Source organism: Nelusetta ayraudi, unplaced genomic scaffold (assembly GCF_046127955.1).
Source record: "Nelusetta ayraudi isolate G7.1 ecotype Tasmania unplaced genomic scaffold, CSIRO-AGI_Nayr_v1 ptg000168l, whole genome shotgun sequence".
NCBI lineage: Eukaryota > Metazoa > Chordata > Actinopteri > Tetraodontiformes > Monacanthidae > Nelusetta > Nelusetta ayraudi.
In genome coordinates, this window is record NW_027466218.1 from 753,313 (window position 1) to 769,064 (window position 15,752).

Genomic DNA, 15,752 nt, shown 5'->3' on the forward strand with positions numbered 1-15,752 from the left:
TACGAGTCCAATACCACCAAAGCTGTTCCACTTTAAGGCCACAGAAAAAATAATAATTTGCATTTTACTTCTCACCCGTAATAAAACGAGGAACTCGCCACACATTGCCATTTCACGGTCAGTTTTGCAGTAAAAGAGAAGAGAAAGCGGAGTAAAAAAAAAAATAATACAGTTTTTTTATTTGAAAAATGACGGAAAGACTTTTGTAATGACGAGAAAATCACTGAAACTTGTAAACTCTGTTTGCTACATGTAAAAGCGTCACTTTCCTGCCAGCTTTTCACTCAAAGTACAAAGTTTCCCTCCAGTTTGACTTTATAACTGAGCTGGTGCGTCTCCCCGCTCTGCAGCCAGAGTGCAGACAAGTGTGAGCTTCATGGGCTCAGACAAGCCTGGAGGTGAAGTGCCTCATCCTCCTCTCCCACGGCGTTCCCACACACACACACACACACACACACACACCGAGAGGGACAAGGGCCTCTTGCCAAACATCTCACTTAAAGAAGAAAAAAGCCATTAAAAAAAAAATGGCTCTCACAAATCAGCTCCTGGCTGCACTGTGGTGCCAACTATCCAGCAATAGCATCTGAGCCAAGAAGAAGAAGAAGAAGAAGAAGAAGAAGAAGAAGAAGAAGAAGACGCTCACCTTGTCACGTCATGGCTTCAGTCTTCTTTATGGTGCAGCTGCAAGTGGAGAAGTGGCCTCCTGCCTTGCCGAAGCAGCTCATTCCTGCCGCTCTGACACAGAAAAGGTGCGACAGGTGTTGCCTTGCTGGAGGGGGCGGAGTCTGTTTGGGGTGTAGAGGGAGGAGAGCAGTGGTCGTGCTGCAACAGGCCTGGTATAGTCCTAATCGACGGCGTTAAGTCCGGGCGATTATTCATGACGGAGGTATGTGCGGCTTCTCAGGTGTAACTGCTGATATTTACACGGCTGACTGGGACAAAGGCACACAGAGTGACTGCGTCGCCGCTGAGGACGCGGCAGGGAACTCGGTGGCCTGCATCGGCGCCTGGTGACTGATTGGGGTTGCAGGAAGTCACCTCTTTAGAATAAATATAGCCGTGTACCTTCTCCAGTGCAGGGCGGCCCGGTTCTCACTGTGCCTGTCTGCCGTTTGTCACACACGCGCACGCATGCACACACACACACACACACACAGACACAAAAAAAGTTGAGACCTGAATTTGGGTCAAGCCGCGCCGGGAGTTACAAGCTTGTCTCGTACAGGCGGCGGAATCATAGCGTGGATTACAGAGTGAGTCAAGTTTTTCAAACTCACACGATTGCATTTCATCCACCCCCCCCACCCCCCCCACCCCCCCCCCCCACCCCCAGCCCCAACACACACCTCGACCCAAACCCCCCTTCCCCCACCGCCATTCATCAGTTTTTGTCTGTGTTTGTATCCTCATATTTGATCGTTGTTGATCAAATTACTGTTTTTGTTTAATTCTTTAGTCTGATTGGTGGAAATAAAATTTTCACCACGTACTGGAAGATTGCTGCTCGCACGTCCAGTCCAGCTGATTTTTCGGACAAATGTTAGATTAAGATACACTTAAAGGCCCGCCGAGGAATAGTTAGCAGTCTCTAGTGGTGAGAAAATATATTGCCAACAGTGTTGACGTCAGGGCTCTCCTTCACCGCCTCTGGTTTCAGGGTAAAACCAGGAGCACAATAGTGCCGCTTTTAGACGCCTTTAAAATCGCTTAGTGTTATTATAGCCAACAATGAATAAATAAACAAATAAATAAATAATTAAAGAGTCTTTATTGTCATTATATTGTGAACAATGCCATGAAATTAAAAGTGCTGCTCTGTTAGGTGCCGAGACAAAACAACACTACTCAATAATTAAAGAAGCGTTAGAAACTCAATCAGTCAGCTGAAAACGCAACTTTCTTTCTACGGTAGCTGAAAGATATATATGTAAAAAATAACGCTGCTCAGGGTACGGGGGCAGAATAACGATCATGCCACCGCGCTCATATTCATGCTCGTCGTGCTCCATCATCTCCAGCTCAGTCGCAGCGTGGCGACGCCTCCTGCCACAGCCAGCCTGTCATCAGCAGCTCCCTGCCGCGCATGCAGAGGTGCAGGATATTCCAAAGACAGGTCCTTCACCTCAGGGGTCTCTAATCCTCATCATCAGAGGATCTATGATGAGCGGCGGGGTCCTGTCACCCTCACCCACCGTGGCTTCACTGTCCTAAGCAAAAAAAAAGAAAAAAGAAAAAAGAAAAAAAGGGAATAGTGAAACCGGAAGCGCTCTAATTCTAACCAGCGAACGGAAGCCGAGCGCTGGAAGTCTGGTGGTGCCGAGACATCTGTTCTCTGGCCCTGAGGCAGCGGAGGTTGTCAATCCTGCACTTAAACACCGCCAGAGAGGAAGTGAGCTGCGCAATAACATTAAAATTACCGAACAAACTTGATTCCAGCAGGGTTGCAGACCATCCCCCAACACACATGCTTTTTTTTTTTTAATCCATAGTTTGGTTTGAATTGGTTTATTCGACGCTGTGATAATATTGAGCGGCCGCAGTGTCACATGACCTGCACAAATTCTTCATTTGCACTGATTTTTATTTTTGTACCTTAGAAATTCAACCAGATATGAAGATAAAATTTTTACTGCTGTGGAAAAAAAGTCTTAACAACAAGAAAAATATTTTGAAATGAAGCTCCTCAGTCTCAGCATTTTTTTTTCTTTTTCACACTCACAGAGCCTCAGTGCTCGCCGTCCTGGGAATTCTAAATAGCACAAACAGCAGCGCTCGCTGTTTGTCATGAAGCCGCTTCGCTTTGCTTGGTTTCCACGGTCGGAAAAGCGCAGAGGCATGAAGCGGTTTGTATTCACGTTTAATCTGATAATACGACGCTGGCGGCCACGTTGCCCTTTGCTCCGCTGGAGCTTCAGGCTCCGGGGCGGTTGGAGATATTTCCAGCAGAACTAATGAAAGCGGCGGATCCGCAGCGCGGCAGCCGTGAACGCCTCGATTTGAAAACACAAACAGGAAGCTCTAATGAAGCGAGCGTGGATGCGGGGTGCGGAGCGGGAATATCAGAAATTCACCGCTGCTGAACTCAGATGGTATTGATAAGATATGCAGCGTGGGCTGCGGCGCGTACACACGCACCAGCAAGCTCCGCCGCTCATCCCGGGGCTAACCGCGACTTCAAAGACGTGTATATTTTTAGTTAATATGACTCATTTCCTGCCAGCTACACGGGGGCACACCTTCAAACAGGCACGTCGCTTGAAGCAGAAATATCTTTTTTTTCTAATACCTTGTTAGATTAAAAGAACCTCAACCTGGGACTGCTTGGCTAGGAAGGTCTTATTTGGGGCTGAGGGTGCAGGATCGACTCGACCTTTGCGCTGCGTCTTTGTGCGGACGCGACGCTTCGTCTCAGACGGGACTAAAAGCCTCGCTGCGATGCTCGATGGAGGCCGTCCTGCTGCGCTTTGTGCCACGGCCCGTGTAAATATCCGCCGCATATGGAGAGGCGGGTGATCAATCGTTAACGCTCGACTGCCCCCCCCCCACAGAGCAAAACACTTCCCAGTGAAATGTATTCCGTTCTTTCGCTCGATGGAGTTCCGCACGTTCCGAAACGCGGCCGCAGCAGACGATTGTTACTGTATCTTCTATGCTAATAATAAATATACATGCAATATTTATGATATATCATTTTATCTTGGTGCAATCTGATGAGATTGTACTGTCCTGTAAGCCGTCCAAGTCTTCTTTTGTTTCGGCCAGAACCCGAAAGACAACGTCAACATTACGTCAACGTTACGTCAAACCTATTGACAAGTACCAGTTATACAAGTACAAGTATCGACAAGTGCCAAGTTCAATGAATTGATCTTTTAAAGATGAAAATTTTAAACGCAACAGTAAAAGTATTTATAAATTGGGTATTCATCATATATTTTCCAGACTTGTCATTATAATCCAGCTAATTTGGCCAATTCTTCCTCGTGTGGCACCAGTTGGCTGAGCTGAGCTGATTCAGCCTTTGAACTTCATCGTTCAGCTACGCCTGCATCTCCGAGCTGCGCTCCCCAGTCAAGGCGACGTGCTCCTGGAACCTGAGTGAAGAAAATGAAACTTCCAATGCAGCACACATGAAAGGGAATGTCTTCCCACTCACTCACCCTGGTGTAACCCCAGGCAACCTTTTAATGTGTGCGCTTGTACACCTTTATCGCATCTCCAAGATTGAAAAATAACTCCATGTATTCTATAAAGAGAGAAGGCTTTTATTAGCAGGTGCTGCACGGCAACCTGACAGTGACTGCTGCTCTCTTGGCTTGAAGGGGGGCTAAATTAAAAACAAAAAAAGTTTGCGGAGGAGGGTTGGATCGTTAAAACTTGGCAAACTCGAGAGGCAGGTGCTGATCGGTGGCGGGGAGCAGCGTTAAACACACAAGCAATAGCAGCCTCTGCTGGACCGCATGATGTGGGTGGGCAGCAGCACAGAGTCTGGTGTGTGTGTGTTTGTGTGTGTGTGTGTTTGTGTGTGTGTGTGTGAGAGAGAGAGAGAGAGAGAGAGAGAGAGAGAGAGAGAGACAGAGAGAGCGAGGGAGACGGGAAGAGTACGGGGGTGTTTAGATGTGATTTTTATTTCCAAGTCGGCAAAATAAAAGTGTGGGTGTGTTTCTGCAGAGTTGAGGAAGTTGTTAAACACTCTGTGTGTGTGTGTGTGTGTGTGTGTGTGTGTGTGTGTGTGTGTGTGTGTGTGTGTGTGTGTGTGTGTGTGTGAGTGTAGGGGGAAATAGAACAAGGCAGACTGCGTTTGTGAACACAGTGCGGGTATCATTACACTTCATCTTTTTCAATTTTCAAGGACAGTATTGTGGTTCAGTGGTCAGCACAGAAGGTTGTTGGTTTGATTCCCAGGCCCGGGACTTTTCTTTGTGTAGTTTGCATGTTCTTCCTGTGTCTGCGTGGCTTCTCTCCAGGCCAGGACGACAGGAGCACGTTTGAAGGCGGGAAAAGCAATTTTGCAAGCTGGTTTTTATTTGATTTTATTTGATTTCAGTATGTATATATATTTATTCATTTATTTTTTTTTTTAGCTCAAGTAAAAAGTAATTTACTTTAAAAAAGAAAAAAAAAAGAAAAAAAGCAATTAAAGAAACAGCAAATGAGGTAAACAATCTCATAATAGTGGAAGCCGGCACAGCCGTCACAAGATGCAGCAGTTCGAAACATTAACACAAAACTTCACATGGACATCTTTGTCGTGGCAGCAGTGGTGAAAAGCGTGTTGTGTTGAATTGTTTTGCCCTCTTGACACCTTGGGGGAAGTGACTTCACTTCCTGTGAGCTCTTGACTTCACTTCCTGTCAGCTCCTCCTTCCTGTGTGCTCTCAGCTCCAGGCCTGACAGCTTCCACATGGCCATCATGAACCTGACCTTTTCTCGTGCCCACAGCGTCTCAGACTCGGGATACGTCTGATGACGAAGAAGCGTTTTGCAGACGGCGTCTGTGCGAATCCCTGTTTTCTGCTGTCTCACCTACGCTCACCTCTTCTCTGCAGCGGCTGAGTCACAAAACTCTCAGCAGGTCCAAGTCCTGGTCCACTGCAGGTGGTGCAACAAGTGGAGTTGCTCCTGATGTAAGCATAAACCTCTGGCATAACATTGTCTCACACATAAATGCTGCTAATGTTGAATCCTATCTTATTTCTCACTTTGTTTTGTTGTTGTTGTTGTTGTTGTTTTTAAAAGTATCTTAGAGGAAACGTGATTTTCTTCCATGCTTGTCTGTCTGTGTGTCTGAGTGGTGTCTAGGCCTTTGTTTTGCATTTCATAGTGCTTCATGTTGTCATTAAAGATACTGCTGAATGTGCCGGACTATATTGGACTTGCTTTTTACATTTTGGATTTGTTACTGCAAGTGTGACTTCAATTTATCAAATTTCTAAAACAAGAAAAAAGAAAAAGAAAACCAAGATCAACAAGCAGGACCTGCTCATCCCTGTTGATCCCACGTTAAAAAGAGAGAATTCATAGAGGACATTGTACAAGGGGCGTCAAGGGGGAAATGACACACGTTTTCTTATTTTATCTCTTAAATGAGATGCACAGACGACGCATCTCATCTCATCTCACAGAACCAGTTGCAACAGCATGAAACAGGGTCCCAGCAGACAGATTGCACCAAAGGCCACAACAATAAACTCATTTCTGACCTTTGCACACATCTGACTGACCAATGTACATTTTCCGCACCAACAGGGACAGTTGGCGCCAACGTGGTGGGTGTTTCTGCCAGGAAAGCTTCCCAAAAGGTAACAGACTGTGAACACACCCACTCTGTCACCACGGGCAATCAGCTTTCCTTTACCGTGACGTTAAAGCACCAAACCATTGGAAGCCAGCCAAAAAAGGCCGAATCAAACACTGACATGTTGTCTGGTCAGGTTGGCCTTTCACACCCTCCACAACTGCACTTATACCTGACTGCTAGACACAGTTTCCAGGAAAAGACAGATTGGATCTCCTAAAAAAGTTGCAAAAGAAAGTTTGTTTCTCCTCTGTGGCTCTTCATAATGCATAATCCAACTAAAAGAACAAAGTGGCACAGTGGTAGTTGGAGCACATCGCGTTGTGGGTTGTGGTATCGCAGCATAACATTGGCTGTATGGAAAGATGGACGGAACTTCCACTTTCAAAAAAAGGAGGCCAACTTGCGACATGCATTCTATCGTTTGCTTGCAGAGGCCTCCAAACATGGTGGCAAAAAGTCTAACAATGACTGGCAGTCGATAAGGAAACAAATGCAAAGTTTAGATCTTTGCATTCCAAGTTTCATCGCGAGTGCAAAATAATGAAAATGATAAAAAAAATAATAATTAAATTAAATAAGCCCTTAGGTGCATTTTGTCTGATTTGGCTTAATTTCTAGAAGGAATGCTCATACAGTTGTGGGCTCAACACCGTCAGCCACTTCACTCGTGGTTCAATTACTGTTCACACTAAAGTGGAGAAAAAGCTGAACAAGAATACACTGTGCACTCCCAATGACCCGCGGGCAGAAATATTGCATTTTAATAAACCAGAACAACACGGATGCTTTCAGGCTTATGCATTTGTAATCTTTTGCAGAGTGTTCAGAGAAGAAACAAGCTGCTGATGCATCTATATTTTCCAGCAGCGTAATCACAAACACATGTAGCTGCTTTAACACTAAAAGCGAACCAGTTATTGTACATGTTGCGTAGAATGTGATTACGGTGAGGGCCCACTGGAAGCTGTTTTTTTCTCATGTGTTTTCCCCCAACACAATCCCCTGGAAATGCAACGACCTACACTCGATTTCCATCTTCTCTGGCAACCATGGGTGAAAAATCAAAATGGAGTCGGCTTTACATGCTCTCCAGTGGAGATAATCTCACGCGCTATACCTGCAGAAGGCAGCATGGCCGGTCTGTTCCAGTTTGGCTCATTTCGTTCTTTTACGCCTAATGTCCATGCTAGCATTAAGAAACCATCTGTGGCCGTGTTCGGCCAGGCACTCGCTCCCGCCGGAGGCCCTTTCACAATAGAAGCAGTGGAAAGTGTCTGTGTGTAAATCTGATCAATATGCATTTCAGTGCGTATTTTCTCAGTGCATACGCATATTTTTTTTTTTTAAAGAACTCTTAATTTCATCGCAAACAATTTAGTCAATATGTTGTTCAGTCCGTATCCCTGTCGCGCTTTAACCCCGAGTGTCCGCTCTTCTTTTTCTATTACTGTGCAGTATGCATGTGGAGGATTTGGAGACAGTGTGCTCACCCTTTGAGCACAATGGCAAACAAAGGCAGTTCATTTTTAAGCAATCTGGCCATGTGCTGTTTGGGTTGTGTGGGGGGAATCAAATCATCTTGCCAACAACGTGCACCAGGCTACGTATTAACCTTTAACCCGCATTTCTGTGCCAGCCAAGTCCCCCAGTAATAAATCATGTTCATCCGGACCTTGCAGGTGACTAATCCTGGTATGAATTTCATATTTTTCGAAGGTTGAGCTTGTAGATTAAAATGAGGGGAAGTGGGGAACTGCCAGTGTGATGAATTGCCGGAGTCGTGAGATGTTGTCTCCGTGTATTTTTAGCCGTTTTGGAGCGTCTGGAGTTCGAAAATCCTCCTTGAATTAGGCCAGTCACCCGTCCTATTGCACGTTAATGCCTTAGTGTCATCAGCCAATCACATGGCAGCAACGCAGGGCATTCAGGCGTGTAGACGTGGTAAGGATGACTCGCTGAGGTTTAGAGTGAGCATCAGAGGTCGAGAGGAAAAGGGGATTTAAGTGAATCTCAAGATGTTTTTTGCTGCTAGACGAGGCATCAGGTCTGAGTGTTTCACAAACTGCTGTTCATCTACTGGGATTTTCGCTCCCAGTCATCTAGGAGGCTTTACAGAGAACAGTTCCAAAAAGAGAAACTATCCAGCGATGGCCTCCACACTCACTTTTCTACCACTTCCCAAATGGGCTCTATCGGATTCAGATCATGGAGCTACTCAAGGATTTCATAGCAGGATGCATTAGGGATCAGCACCACCGAGGAGTGTTTCCAGCATTTGCTGGAAGAAAAGCAAACCACATGAATTGGCCGGTGGTGTTAGTCGGGTGGGTTGTTTGAGGTTTTGGGTCAGAATGTCTTCTGAAAACCCTCCAGTCTAGCACTGAGTGTGCAGGTAACCTGAGGATACCAAAGCAATACAAACAGAACAAATGACGTGATGTCAAGAATTGCACTTGCACTTGTGTGTGTGTGTGTGTGTGTGTGTCCGTCCGGGCTCCTGTCAGCGGTCACGTGACCGGTCGTGCTGCCGTCACGGTGAGCCTGCAGATGAAAGCAGAAGGACTTGAAAAAAAGAAGCAGGAGGAGCGTGAAGAGACAGGGAACCATTTGGTCGGGCCGGGCTGAGTGAGAGGCGTCACATTTTTCTGACCTTTCTTCTGGTGACATTTCTGTTCCGAATGAAAGCGCAGAGAATAAAGAGAGAGGGAAATGTTGAAGTCGAATCAATGCTGCCTTTCAGCTGCCTTTCCTGCCCGTGCGTTTGCTCAGCTTTTGCACAGGAAACACAGTCAGACATCAATATTATCATTTTGGTGGGGTTGGGGGAGGGGTTGAGTACTCTGATGTAAAGCTGAGAGATGAAACGCAAATGTACCGACAATTTTAAAAGAAATCGCTGAGTCAAAGCAGGTGGCCGTCGGTCAGAGCAGGAGTTAAAGGTTCCGAGGATTTTCAAAATAAGACGCATGAAATGAGTTTTTGTCCTCCTCTGTCAAAACTGTTTTTAATTTGAGAAAGGGGGCAAAAGAGGTTTGACAGGAGAGCAGATGATGCTGCTACTCATCAAAAAATGGCCAAGACCCCATCGCTGGTTCGGCCTTAACGCTGCTTTTTAATAATGGGCGGACAGATAGCAGAGCAGATTATTTCCTAGCAGTCATTATCTGTATTGGATCAAGGATACGCACCACATTTCATTATACCGATACACTTCATACGTCGTGTTCAGAGTGAATCCCACGCAGGGTATATTTAGAAAAAGGTCAGGTGATGATTCCTGTAGCTTTTAAACCTGATTACGCACGGATAGGAAAAAACCACGCTTAGCGATAGTGCACCTCTGATTGCTAAAAGCTAAGGCGTTTGTCCCTCTCGCCGGGGAAGAAAGAAGAAAATCCCCAGCGGGCACCGGCAGCCTGCGGCTGCTCCCAGTGGCCTGCAGATTTCCCAGCGTCCCCCTGTCACCAGCTTCAGGTCTCATTTGTCACCTCTCTCTCTAGGGAGGCGGGTCGCCCAGCCGGGGAGGTTCTGCTGTCAAAACATGCATGCGGCTCCACAAAGCTCCGCCTCCGGATGAGCCGAGGACTCTGGGCCAGCGGTGAGTCTGTAAATACGCGACTAAAAACCGCGATATTAGGCGACTGTGCAACTCTTGGATGCTGATGACGTTTGGCCTTTTGCATGACTGGCTCTGTGATTCCGACTGCAGCTCTGATTGTCGATGCAAAAGGTTAAGTGGATACAACAGCATGACGGCTGAACACCCGGATGACCCTCAACTGTGTTTTCTTGAAATCTGATAGCTCTTGTTGAGTCATTTCTCACTCTGCAAAGGCTTTCAGGTCGCTCTGAGCAGATCTCGTGCTTTTTTTCAGCTTTGCTCCTCTGTGATTGTGCAGGTGTTCTAGTAGTCAGTCTCTTCAGGTTTGTCAGGAATGTATGTGTTGCCTCAAATTCTGCCACAGAAATCAGACTTTAGGTATCGCAAACACTGGACCAAAGGTTTTCTCAAGCCACATTCTGGACATTCTAATCAACTGCTATTGTGTTTTCGAATAATAATACTGCGTGAACTTGCATGCAAACGGCAAATGATGGACCACACAACCAAACAAAAAACAGCACTACGCATGCAGATTTTTAACTCTTCTAACTCTTTTCTGGCAACCTTTTCAACTAACTAGCAGCAGGTCCTTCCTCTAATTTCCATTCTCATTTCTAAATTAGACCCTGATGGAGAAACAGTACCTCTATCATCTTGTTCAAGCCTGGTTCCTTTGATAATCATCTCAAGAGTTCCATATCGGGACTTGCACAAGTGCGTCGTGGTTGCGTCTCATTGCATCAGTCTTGTTGCGTGTTGCACCAGCAGTGTCTCCCAGTCACCCAGGTCATAGTGCATTCAAGTGCGAAGTGAAGTCAGATTGACGAGCTTCCTCCTCCTGTCAAAGAGGCTTCATTGGTTCTGGCCAATCGGTGAGAGAAAGAGTTCAGCAGTCGCTGTGGTCGTGCAGGAGCCGCCGATGCTCCCGGCCAATTACGCCTGTTGATCTCTGTCAGCTGACCCCCTCTCTGGAGGACGTTCAAAGCGAGCAGCCAACAAAAACAATACGTTTTTATATTGGCAGCTGGAGCAAAAGATCTTCTTACACAGACTGAACTATAACACACGTGCGCACACGCCAATCTTTTCTCCCTGCAGATCTCGAGGTGATAATAAGTGAAATAAGCAGGAAGGGAAATTGTCTCAGAACTAATAATATCCAGCTTGACTGACGTCACACCATCTGTGAAATGTGCAGCTGCTCGCGCAAAAACACTGCGCGGAGCCCGCAGCACCTCCTGTACACCCACCTGCTGGAATGTGTGTTTTGTGTCAACGTGCACGATACAACCGCACAGGGAGACGTGCGTGGGTCCGCAGTGACCGTGTCGACATCCGCGACCTAAGTGCTCGCAACTAAAATAAATATTTGCCACAGTCTGTTGCTGTAACTGGATTGGCGCTGACGACCTCCCCCGCAGCCAAACCAAATCAAAAGGTTGTTTGGACCCCCCCCCCCCCCCCTCCTACCCCCTCACCGTGTTTGATCACCTGACCACGGCTGAGGAGGAACCTCTACATTTCAGATCCAATTACATTACCCATCGAGAAGAAAAAGGGGGGCGGGGAGGGGGACAGAATCCTTTCAACTGACACCAACTGACAAACCAATTGAGATGGTACCATTTAGCACAGGGAGACAGGAACACCAGTGTATGTGTGTGTGTGTGTGTGTGTGTGTGTGTGTGTGTGTGTGTGTGTGTGTGTGTGCGTGTGTGAGAGAGAAGGTGAGACAGAGAGCTCTCATTCTCCCTCTGTTGACTTTTATAAAGCAGTGTTTGCATTCAGACATGCCATCAGACAGGAGGCCAGGTGTTTGTCAGGCAGGGCTGGAAGTGGCTCCCCCTGATACCTCATATATATGAGTGCGCAGGCCGTAAGAGTGAAAAAAACAACTGAGACATTTTAAAATGTTGGTATTCTTTACTCAGCAGGAAGAATACTGAATCAATTTAGTTTCATTTTTGATAACGTATGTTTAAATATGAGCAGAATTTCAATAAGATGGCAGAGCTGTCGGAATTTTCGCTTTTTTTTTATCAAGTCGACATTAATTCTAGCTTTGATTTTTTTGGGGGGGCCATATAATTGTTTATACCACAATTACAATTTTTTTTTCTTAAGCTTTTAATTTTTCTTTAAATTATGTTTTATGTAACTACATGAACATATGTAGAAAATAGAAATTCAATCCAAAACTTCCAGCAATAATCCTTAGAAACTAATTTGATCTGTGTTGATTCCAACTTCTAAGACTTTAGATTAAAGAAGTGCACTCTGCAGTCGTCTAACTGAGTTTTGTTGTTTTGACAAACCAAGATGAAGCATAACATTGCCTCATGCCCTGGAAAACTGCTGGGAAATAATGGTTCTCCTGTTGTTGGCATGCAACAGACTTGCAAATGTGCCAGTGATCAGCAAAGCTGGCAGCGGCTCAAACCCCGATTTCAACATTTAAAGGGGGGTTTGTGCTGTCGTCAGATAAGCAGATCAAGGTCAAGATATTTTTGTTTTCTCTTGAATCTGTTTTATCGAAGTCTTAATCCAAAAAAAGCAAAAAAAAAGTGTTTGTTTGGTCTTTCTCGTGTAGTGGGTCGACTAAACTGATGAGCGCCTTTTGGTGCACAGTTTGGGTCAAAGCTTGAAGATCTGATGATCGAACGCTGCGGTTTGTTTCTTGGTTAATGAGCTGTCAGGTCTCCTCCCAGCCAGCCTGCACTTCATCCTTGTTGTCAGGACCGCTGATGAGCAGGTGCAGGCATGAAGCATACACACGGCTATCTCCTTAATTAGCGCACGCTACAGTGATCACGCAGTTGCGTGGAACGTCCCTCCGTTTCTTTGTGCAATGCCGCCATGATGCTGCAGCACCAAATGCTAATTTGTCGTTTTGTTTCGTCCTAAATTATTCGACCGTCATCTCCTCCAGCAGAGCGAAAGGAACTGTGTGTGATATTCGTCTGATTAGACTTGAGGAAAAACAAAAACAAATTTTGCTCTGTGTAGAACCAGTGGCATCACAGCATCTGCAGTCCAAAGTGACCTCACAGCGCCCCCTGTGTGTGTTTCCCTTGTGGCTTTCTGTTTAGCTACTGTCCAGACTGTACAGTTATGTGATGTTGTGAATCTCCTTCTTTCCTTCCTTTCGAACCATTGACCCTACACCATGTCAATAAACAACGATTAGCAGTGAACGGACTGCTTTTTATTTTAACATGTTCTGCTGATATGCAAGCAAAAATGCAACCTAGAGGCAAACAACGTTGCCAAAATAACACCAAGAGATGAAATCTCTTACTTTGTCACCTCACGTAGTCGACAAAGCAGTCAAGGATCTGTTGTATCCTTGTTTGCTGTGTGGACCTGCAGGGAGCCGGTTTGTTTTGCCATGACAACACAATCACATTTTGCAGTGAAAATCTGCATTTAGCAGTGTTAGACTGTGTGTGTGTGTGTGTGTGTGTGTGTCAGAGACAGACCATCTGTCCAGCAGCTGGACTCTCTACCCGGCGACTGCCTTTCACTCCTATTGGTTTGATTGAATAACCAATAAAATAAAAAGCTCATGTTTATGTCCACCTGCGACGCTAAATGCAAATGCCTGCCTTGACTGGTGGTTGGTGGTTATGGGTGGGGGGCGGTGGAGGGGGCGTCTGGATGACACGCCTCGGTTAGAACGAGGGGCTGAGTTGTAAAGCGAACGCTGCGGGGCCTCTTAAGGTGTTTGATGATTCGTGATTAGCTTATCCATCTCGCGTGCTCACACCTGTGCACACACCTCACCTCCCCATCTAATTAAGCATGTAATCCCCCTCGCACCACCCGCGTCCTGTATCACTTTTCCCACACGGCCGAGGCGAGTGAAAGGCATGCTTGGTGAGGCAGGGAGCTCGGCAGCAGCAGCAGCAGCAGCGGCAGCGGCAGGAAGCCTCTTTGATTCCAGCGCACACTCGTTCCAGGCTTATCAGTCGAGGCTCTCGCCGGACGCGACGTGATGTGAATGTAACGCCGAGGCACACGTCTCCCACTGTGGTTTCAAGTCTGGAGGCCTTCCCGCAATCAGCCTGTCTCCGATTCGTTCATCCATTCTCCATATCTGCAGACGGCAGCTGAGATGGAACGCTGCGCCACCGCGGCACTCCACCCTTTTTTCCCCTGGAGCTTCTCGTCCTCCTCCTCCCTCCCTCCCTCCTTGTCCTCCAACCGACACAACTGTCAAGCGACGGTCACTTCATCACTACTCCACTCCAGTATTTCTGACTCAGAGTACTTGAGGGAAGGCATAATTGAAAAAAAAAAAAAAAAAAAAAAAGATCAATACGCAAAGAAACGTATTGATTGAGAGCCGGCAGACGTGTTCTGTTCCACCGACCTCCTGGGTTTTCGCTCGTCTTGGACTGAGCTGAAAAAAGGATTATCAGGTTTAGTGTTCAGTGTGGAACTGATTACTGACATGACATGGATTTATTCAAGGATATTGGAATTGCCTTTCTCAGTATGTAGTGTATATATATATATTGGAATCACAAGAAACTTCAATTTTGTTGACAGACATGTGCACGCAAACAAGGAACTTGACTTTGATGTATCTCAGCAGTCTGCGCCCTCAAAACAGCAGGGTTGCAGAAAGAGTAGAACAAGAATTTCTACTTACCAACCAACTTGTTTATCCCTACCATCAAACAGGACAACATAGTCTTAGAAAGCTGATCGAAGGCTGAAGTAGACAATGCTGATAACCAAAGACCAAATTCTTGGTTGGAGAACCAAGTTTCGGTTAAAGGACCAAGAAGAAGAAGTCTTTCTGATGAGAGGCAAAATGTCTTCAAGTTACCAAAACCAGTTGAGCTGCCGCAACTTCACCTTCAAGGCTTTACAATGGCCTGGGTGACTGAGTACCTTCACAGACAAGGACCCAGTCGTGTTACCTTCCGCTCAACTCGGTCCCATACTCTCTCCTGTCGTCGCAGTAAAAAAGGAAACCGACTGGTTCCTCCAGACTGAGTTGGACCAGCTGAACAACAAGTAAGGCTGGAGTCTCTCAAGATTCAACTCGAATTCATCACCCCCGGGAGGAGCTCTGTGGTGTCTTCTGTGCTCATCTACACTTTTAGCACATTATGGATTTATATTTGAACAGAGGGACAATAAACAGTTTTAAAATGAACCAACATCAACTAATGGAGGCGTCCCATCATCCTCTGTAAATAGGACAGAAAAATGGAGGCTTGCCCAATATGGCCAAAACAGGAAACGGCAAAATAAACAACCCTGCTGTTGGTTGCTGATGGTTATTAGAACGGTGTGGGCAGCAGCCCACGCTGGACACTGGATCCTCAGCAGCGTGTTTACATAAAAAAAGAAGAAAAAATTCAAAATGTTTATTCAAAGCAGCAACAGCAAAATCCTCTGCGGCATCGTCGCTCAGCGACGGCCTCTTGAGGGAAACATTGAGATGCTCCTCACTGCATTGATTGACAGTCTGGGAAGGTTTGCACAAGAAGTCAAGTAGCTAGCGGAACAAAAACACAGAAGGGAAGGTAAAGGTAGAGCCGTCAAACAGGAGCAAAACAAAACATTTCAAAATGGTTCTCTCTTTCTCAGACCATCACCGGTTTTATTTCCCTGATTAAAAGTCCAGGTTATTGACTTCAACATCGATTTAATCTGTTGCTAAAATAAATTAACATTAATTAAACAGCTTCAGCCAAAAGGTCCCCCCCCCCACAAAAAAACAACTAAATTTCTTCAAAGGTGTTTACACAGACCGATGTCAAGTGCTTTGGTGTTCATATCCCGCACAGAAGAATTTCTGGCTGCTCAGAATATTTTCACAGAGAATGC

General features: G+C 46.0%; 1 long non-coding RNA gene across 1 annotated transcript; it reads left to right on the forward strand.

The window, feature by feature from the left end:
* Positions 1-5,406: 5,406 nt before the first annotated feature.
* LOC142880368 (uncharacterized) lies at positions 5,407-9,903 on the forward strand. Its single transcript, XR_012925427.1, has 3 exons — positions 5,407-5,630; positions 6,253-6,305; positions 9,805-9,903. It is a non-coding gene; the product is annotated as an uncharacterized LOC142880368 (long non-coding RNA).
* The last annotated feature ends 5,849 nt before the right edge of the window (positions 9,904-15,752 follow it).